General features: G+C 34.6%; 1 long non-coding RNA gene across 1 annotated transcript in view; it reads left to right on the top strand.

The window, feature by feature from the left end:
* Positions 1-2551: 2551 nt before the first annotated feature.
* LOC138860868 (uncharacterized) overlaps positions 2552-5854 on the top strand; it is an 8268-nt gene continuing 4965 nt past the window's right edge. Inside the window, exon 1 of the long non-coding RNA XR_011398411.1 lies at positions 2552-2666. This is a non-coding gene — a long non-coding RNA (uncharacterized lncRNA). The remainder of the gene's footprint in view (positions 2667-5854) is intronic.

Here is a 5854-nt window from a genome sequence, read left to right on the forward strand (position 1 = left end):
CGGGTCGACGCCAGTAGCCCGCGCAGGTAAACTTGCTTTCTTTGCGATCGGACTCAAACGTAAGATTTCAAGGGATGGGCAGACGAAAAATATTTGAAATTATTATACATTATGTATCATTATATGTATTTATATATGGGTAATACGCGTCTAATCATCCAAGGCTAAAAGGAAGACCATCCACTAGGGTCGCCGTTTTCCACCTGCCAAAACCCCAAAAGTGCTTAGAAAGTAGATACTGTCATTGCAATGGGGTTGGTGACGTAAAACCGGATCGATTATATATATATATATATATATATATATATATATATATATATATATATATATATGTGTGTGTGTGTGTGTGTGTGTGTGTGTGTGTGTGTGTGTGTGTGTGTGTGTGTGTTGTGTGTGTGTGTTTATATATATAATTATATATTATATAGACATACATATACACACACACATATATGAATATATATGTGTGTGTGTACTGATTTCCCCTTATATGTGGTTGTTTGATTGATGCCTTTTTGTACGGATGAGTGTATTGTTCTCCATTATAACGTGGATGCTGTGCACTTTTGGTCAGGCATAGGCTATCCACCCCTTTACATTAAACATGTTGCCGAATCTGATTTAAATGTATTCCCAGAGTTTCAGGGCCTCTGACTCTCCCCTGAAAATTTCAAGGCCTATCCGCTATTTTTAGGTGGTGGCAGAAATTTTCGATGTTCACCGAAATATTATTTTTCATTTTACCATAGAAAATCGGCAGTTGTGACGTAACGATTCGATACAATAAAAAAAATCAGTTATGAGACCTACCTTCACTTTTCGGAATAATCTATAAAAAAAAAAAAAAATCTGGAAAGCATTAAGAAAAACAATAACGAAGATTTTTTGTATACAAATATATAAGAATGATGTGCCGTTCATATAAAGTATTTCCTTTATCTTTGTGTCACATCTTGAGTAAATTGTCTTAAACTTGCAACCCCCACCCCCCAAGCACTAGATTAAAGGTATTTCTGTTCGAAAAAATTAATATGAATGCCTGTTATTTATTATTGTTTTCTTGGATTTTAGAGATTTCCGAAAATGTTAAATGTAGGCCTACAAACAACCCAAGTCAGTGTGACCCTACAATAACAAATGTCACTTGAATAAATGCTATTACTTGCTAGGAATTTCCGCAAAACTTCGGAATGCAGGTAAATGAGAGAGGATTATGTTACAGGAAGATTATTATTTTTTACTTAATATTATGTTAACATCAGGACAGTTATAGAAATACGTGAACAACAAAAAGAAAAAAAAAAATGCCGATATCTCGAAACACTACCTTTGTAGTCTCCAAAAGCTGTAGCACACGCAATTTTGGTCCGAAGTAAACATTTTCTGCCGGTTTGTTAGAATTGTGCGAGGCCCCACTCAAAGAATATTCGTATACTTGACATCCATAAATAAAGAAACAAATGCAAAATTTTCAGTCTAGACATGCATATCAACCCGGCAAATAGATGGTTAAGTGTATATCTAGCAGATATATACACAAATATGCCTTTACTTCTGCGTCTGTATTTATGAAAATTCATTGGATCCGGCCTGGTACAATTTTAACAAACCAGCCGATAGTCTCGTTTTGTGGCAGAATGATAAATCTAGTGCTTGTATCATTTTGTTGCTGCATTGTTTCCTGTGCTTCTTGTAAAAATGACATGTGAAAAACATAATCACTTTTTTTCTGAAAGTCGGTTACATCAAATATTCAGAAGAAAACAGTCGAAAGCGAAAAAGTGCGTTATACGAACACTATGAAGCCACATGTAGCTTTGTAGACTACAGGACGGCTGAAAATGGCAGGACCCACGATATGTTATCACCACGCAGTCATACACAAGACCGTCATAAGCCAGACAAACAGTATAGTCAAACACAGCTGGGCAAACAAAACGCGCTTTGTATGCCTCCACAGACTGGGGCAGTTAATAGCAAGAGGACAGTATGGCTGTGACACTTCGAGGTGTAGCATCTTAGTGACGTCTGTTGTACAGCAAGCAGAAATTCGTCGTGATCAGAGAACTCGCACAGTGTATGTGTTGAAACCATGTGAAGTGTAATATAGTGCAAATTGAATAACGGAACATATAGAAGAGAATATGTGTCAGTTGTATTTGATATGAAAGCATTTAATGATATGTATATATATGTGGTATGTTATAGCTAAAAGGACAAATGTAATGGGAATTAATTTATGTCGTATGTCCACATGTTTCACCATATTTACTAACTAATCAAGTAGAGTGAGTGCGATACTGCGAGTTTCATTTCGAACAATTAGTCGAAGAGCGACTACACACTAGACTAATTAACCTGGGAACTTTATTTTTTTTTTACTATAACAAAAACTTTTCGAGCGATTACGAAAAAATACCTCAAAGATCGCTAAGGTCTAAAGAAAAGGATGAAAGATTCATCCAAATCAGCAAGAAAAATCACTACATCGATAAAAAGAAAAACAAAGGGTCGCCATAAACGTCGGTATTAGATTAGATATGTCGATTACGGAAATAAGCTGTTAATAAGATAACCATATTCCCTACACATTCTCCTGAACTTAATCTTACTTTCGGAGTGGACAGAGAAACAAGCTTCAAGGACCTTTACCAACCTGCCTAACTGTGAGCTGAAAAAAATCTATTTTCTTTCATTAATGTAATTTATTATTATCATTGTACTTATCGTTATTATTTCTGTTGGAGGGCGCACATTTGAGGTCTGAATAGCCTGGTGCAATCAAAGTAAAATGTTCCTTTAGTGTTCTTTTAATTTTCGGTCTTCTTCGCTGTTTCTCATTCAGGATGCGTTTACACCAAACGAATCGAATCGATTCAATTCATGAAGAATCAACACAATTCATGAATCGTGTTGATTCGCCACACACGTTTAGATGTAGCCGTTTACACCAAGCGAATCGAATCGATTCAGTTCATGGCGACTGAGATTCAATGATTCGCCTGGACCTGTTTCTCCATCAGTCAAGCGAATCAGCCGAGGAGTCAGCACCATTGTCATCAATTCAGAACGAGGACGACGTGCTGTCAATGGTCCTAGTGAGTCTGTGCACCGAGATAGTGATGCCATACACACAGACACATACACGCGATACATACATAAATACATACATACATACATATATATATATATATATATATATATATATATATATATATATATATATATATATATATATATATATATATATATAATATGTATATATATATGTATATATATACATATATGTATCTATATAATATGTATGTACATATATATATATATATATATATATATATATATATATATATATACTGTATATGTTTATATATATATATACTGTATATATTTATATATATGTATATATATAATATGTATGTATATATGTATAATATATATACATATATATACATACATACAATATATATACATATATATATATATATATATATATATATATATATATATATATATATGTGTGTGTGTGTGTGTGTGTGTGTGTGTGTGTGTGTGTGTGTGTAATACATACGTGTGTGTGTGTGTGTATAATATGTATATGTATATATATGTATATATATAATATGTATATATGATATTTTATATATATATATATATATATATATAAATATATATATATATATATATATATATATATATATATATATATATATATATATATATATATATATATATATATATACATATGGCATCACGATCGTGACTCAGTCGGTTGGAACTAAGCTGATTCAAAATGATTCGAGTCAACTGATTCTTCATGAATTGAATCGATTCGATTCGCTTGGTGTAAACGCAGTCTTACGCTTTTCCATTCATGAGAGGCGGAAAAACGACTCTATTTTCTCCTTGATGTTCTGACTTCTGAATCTTCCACTCGTCTGCCTACTTGTAGCAAATCTCCCACCTCATAATCTTCCTATTACAGTTCTTGTTTGTCTCTTCTTTTCCTGGCCTTCTTCTATATCATGTTTGTTACGCCGTAATTTCCGCACTATATGCAAAAACAAAAGTCCTATAAATCACAGCATAACAGTAAGTCACATACCTTATTTCAAATTTTCAGTTAAATCTATAAAGTTGCCAGTGATCCTATGCAATGGTCTGGTGATGCCCGGGGACCCAAAGACTCAAGTATAAGGCAGGGAAATATTATGAGAAAGGGAGATATTTTGAATACGTAAATGCAGATGAACCATGAGATAAAGCCTTTATTCGACTTGAATAAAAAATTTAGGATCACTATCTTATCTCCTTTTCTTATCACATGGACCACGCTGCTGTAGTGATCTATACATTTTCTTATTCACGAAATTTGTTTTAAATCTTGAGATTAGTAATTCTTCAAGGGAAAACCGCTTATTAGAAAATGTATATCGGACGATGTATCCGCCAGAAATACATTTTCTAATTAGCGGTTAAATACAGCTATTGTATTGTGAAGATGTTCATTCTTATTCATACCTTTTCTACACTTGTCGACAGGTGTGAGGAACTTGGTTGCACATGGGTGTTAAGAGTGCAGTTTTTACAACATTTTCAGCCTCATTTCCGTGTTCGTTCCCTGCGTTGTTTGTGTTGACTCACGTTCTTGTTGCTGAATTTTGATCTGGACTTTTGTCAGCAGCCGGATGTCGTCAGCTGGGATTCCTCTCTTGAAGGTGTTAATGGCAATAGTCTGTCGAAATGTGTATTGTGTTGAGATATTTCCATCGGCGGATAGAGAAAAATAGCTTTGACTCGAGAACAACACTAGTCCCAGCGTCTCCCAGAGAAAACGAATGGTCGGTCTTGCGCTTGCCGTGGCGGATATAAACAGCCCATGGGGATGAGTGGCGTTTTTTTTTTTTTGTCAGACATTTTCCTTAACTCCGAGTCTGAATCAAGTGATTTTCATGGTTACAAGAAATTCAGAACAAGTACAAGAAAAAAAAAGCTTCGTTGACGTCGTGTCTGAATGCTCTGAAATCTTGGAAAGGTCTTCATAACTGGTGAATGACTGGCGATACTTTCGAAGGTTTGTACATGAGATCGCTATCCTTCTATATCCCATTTATTTCAAAATATTACTCCTAAATTCATATTTACAAACACAAGTGCACACTGCAAGTGAGGATTAAGCCCATGTGGACAGATCGAAATAATACTGCAAATCCCAGAATCCCAAAATCAAGGATTTCTCGCGACCGCTTGGTCCAGCCGCAAGCGTTCGATATACCTGAACGAAATATTGCTTTCCATGGATTTCCCTGAGTGTGTGGACCTCCGAGCAAAAGTCCTTTGCTTATTGCATATAGTTCTGATTGCATTTTAGAACAGTGGTCAGAGATTAGTAAATATAACATATTATTTTTAATATTGCATATATAACGTATGCCTAAATTATGAAAAAAATGCTCCAAATTTATTACATGATATCCGCCATTTTACCGACCCCTTATCAGTGTGTATTACGGTACTGTACATATATAGAGCACTAGGTACGTACACTCACTCACTTATTCAGCTACACACACACAGATACATGTATATATAAACATACTGATACGTATCATTATGTCTATCCCTTTGTATATCTTTATATGATAAATCTGCCAGTGACAAATTACTCTACAAAAAAAGGCTTTGACCAAGACCATTTGCTTAAAGTTTCCCTGTGCCATGGTGCTATGGCAAAGGCCGTTTCCTTACAATTTCTCTTTATGCTCAGGTTTATCTCACTTTCCAAATAATTCTGACTCCGTTAGCTTATGAATTTCACAAGTCCCTTTGATAATTCGTTTGTTTTGCGGGTTATTTG

The sequence above is a fragment of the Penaeus vannamei genome, unplaced genomic scaffold (assembly GCF_042767895.1).
Source record: "Penaeus vannamei isolate JL-2024 unplaced genomic scaffold, ASM4276789v1 unanchor41, whole genome shotgun sequence".
Classification (NCBI taxonomy): domain Eukaryota; kingdom Metazoa; phylum Arthropoda; class Malacostraca; order Decapoda; family Penaeidae; genus Penaeus; species Penaeus vannamei.